General features: G+C 56.6%; 2 non-coding genes and 1 pseudogene across 2 annotated transcripts in view; all 3 read right to left on the reverse strand.

Annotated features, from left to right (window-relative positions):
• Positions 1–240, reverse strand: part of LOC146144875 (large subunit ribosomal RNA) — a 3,679-nt pseudogene extending 3,439 nt beyond the window's left edge.
• A 248-nt stretch (positions 241–488) lies between these two features.
• On the reverse strand, positions 489–642 carry LOC146144876 (5.8S ribosomal RNA). Its single transcript, XR_014499115.1, has one exon. It is a non-coding gene; the product is annotated as a 5.8S ribosomal RNA (ribosomal RNA).
• Positions 643–890: 248 nt separating this feature from the next.
• The window catches only part of LOC146144877 (small subunit ribosomal RNA), a 1,811-nt gene continuing 201 nt past the window's right edge, over positions 891–2,500 (reverse strand). Inside the window, exon 1 of the ribosomal RNA XR_014500830.1 lies at positions 891–2,500. This exon is cut by the window's right edge and continues 201 nt beyond it. This is a non-coding gene — a ribosomal RNA (small subunit ribosomal RNA).

Consider the following 2,500-nt stretch of genomic DNA (forward strand, 5'->3'; position numbering starts at 1 on the left):
CGCCATGGGCCTGACACCCGCTCTGGGAAAAGGCCTCGATCAGAAGGACGCGGGCGACCGGCGAAGCGCGCCGTGACGAATTCCGTACGCCACAATTCCGCGCACTCCAAAAGCGCGCGGATTCGGCGATGGGCACATCCCGCTTCACTCGCCGTTACTGAGGGAATCCTCGTTAGTTTCTTTTCCTCCGCTTAGTAATATGCTTAAATTCAGCGGGTAGCCTCGTCCGACCTCAGGCCGAAAGTAAGGACCGGGACTATTCTTCCCGTTCCGCGCTCGCCGTCGGCGCCGCGCGCCGCCGCGCACCTCGATTCCCGCCCTTGAGCCGCCAGCCGTTGGCCTCTTCGAGGTCGACTCGCCGCCGCCGCGCGGGATTCTGGTCGCGATCGTCGCGCATCGTGCCGTGCTGTCTTGAGCGGGACGGGCGCTCGCGCGTCCGACGCCGCAGCAGCCGCGCGGAGAAATCCCCGCGCGGAACGTTTGCAACGCGACCCTGAGGCGGGCGCGGCCCCGGGATTGACCCGAGGCCGCAATTTGCGTTCAGAACGTCGATGCTCAATGTGTCCTGCAATTCACACTAATTCACGCAGCTAGCTGCGTCCTTCATCGACTCACGAGCCGAGTGATCCACCGCCAAGAGCCATCCACGATTGTTTCGCTCGCACAGTGCCTCGCACTATAGGGTGACAAAATAGACCGCGCCGAGCGGTCGGCCAGGCCGACGCTTGAAGCCGGAGCGCGCGGCACCGCGGCACTCGACGCGCAAACATTACCGGGTGACCGAATCCGCGCCGGCGCGCCGCTCCTCGCGGGTCGGGCGCCGGGTAGCAAAGACTTTTTCTCTCGCTTGTCCGAGTTTCGCGTTCGCCGAAGCGTGTTTGCGAGACCGTTAATGATCCTTCCGCAGGTTCACCTACGGAAACCTTGTTACGACTTTTACTTCCTCTAAATGATCAAGTTAGATCGTCTTCTCGGACGCCGGCTCGACCGTTGCCGGCCGCGCCAGGTCCAATCGGAGGACCTCACTAAACCATTCAATCGGTAGTAGCGACGGGCGGTGTGTACAAAGGGCAGGGACGTAATCAACGCGAGCTAATGACTCGCGCTTACTGGGAATTCCTCGTTCAAGGGAAATAATTGCAATTCCCTATCCCTAGCACGACCGGGGTTCAGCGGGTTACCCAGACCTGTCGGCCAAGGCGAGCACATGCTGATCCGGTCAGTGTAGCGCGCGCGCGGCCCCGAACATCTAAGGGCATCACAGACCTGTTATTGCTCAATCTCGTGTGGCTAAACGCCACTAGTCCCTCTAAGAAGTTAGACGCCGACCGATTGGGTCGCGTAACTAGTTAGCAAGCCAGAGTCTCGTTCGTTATCGGAATTAACCAGACAAATCGCTCCACCAACTAAGAACGGCCATGCACCACCACCCACAGAATCAAGAAAGAGCTCTCAATCTGTCAATCCTCACTGTGTCCGGGCCGGGTGAGATTTCCCGTGTTGAGTCAAATTAAGCCGCAGGCTCCACTCCTGGTGGTGCCCTTCCGTCAATTCCTTTAAGTTTCAGCTTTGCAACCATACTTCCCCCGGAACCCAAAGACTTTGGTTTCCCGCAAGCTGCCGGAGAGGTCGTAAAACTAACGCCCCCCGATCGCTAGTTGGCATCGTTTATAGTCAGAACTAGGACGGTATCTGATCGTCTTCGAACCTCTGACTTTCGCTCTTGATTAAAGAAAACATTCTTGGCAAATGCTTTCGCAGTCGTTCGTCTTGCGCCGATCCAAGAATTTCACCTCTAACGGCACAGTACGAATGCCCCCGTCTGTCCCTCTTAATCATTACCTCGCGCTCCGAAAACCAACAAAATAGAACCGAGGTCCTATTCCATTATTCCATGCACCATTATTCAGGCGAATCGCCTGCTTTGAACACTCTAATTTTTTCAAAGTAAACGTTCCGGCCGCCGCCGACACTCAGTCAAGGGCACCGGCGGAGAACCGGAGGTGAGGCCAGGACGGCCAGTACACGCCTTGCGACGGACCGGCCGCCTGCGCCCAAAATCCAACTACGAGCTTTTTAACCGCAACAACTTAAATATACACTTTTGGAGCTGGAATTACCGCGGCTGCTGGCACCAGACTTGCCCTCCAATGGATACTCGTTAAAGGTTTTAAAGTGTACTCATTCCAATTACAGGGCCTCGTTTAGAGTCCTGTATTGTTATTTTTCGTCACTACCTCCCCGCGTCGGGAATGGGTAATTTGCGCGCCTGCTGCCTTCCTTGGATGTGGTAGCCGTTTCTCAGGCTCCCTCTCCGGAATCGAACCCTGATTCTCCGTTACCCGTAAGAACCTCGGTAGGCCAGTACCGTACCGACGAAAGTTGATAGGGCAGACACTTGAATGATCCGTCGCCGGTGCGAGACCGTGCGATCCGCAAAGTTATCCAGAGTCACCAAAGGTTGCGGGCCGAAGCCCGGTCGGTTTTTGGTCTGATAAAA

Source organism: Ascidiella aspersa, chromosome 5, assembly GCF_963924565.1.
Source record: "Ascidiella aspersa chromosome 5, kaAscAspe10.2, whole genome shotgun sequence".
NCBI classification, from domain to species: Eukaryota; Metazoa; Chordata; class Ascidiacea; order Phlebobranchia; family Ascidiidae; genus Ascidiella; species Ascidiella aspersa.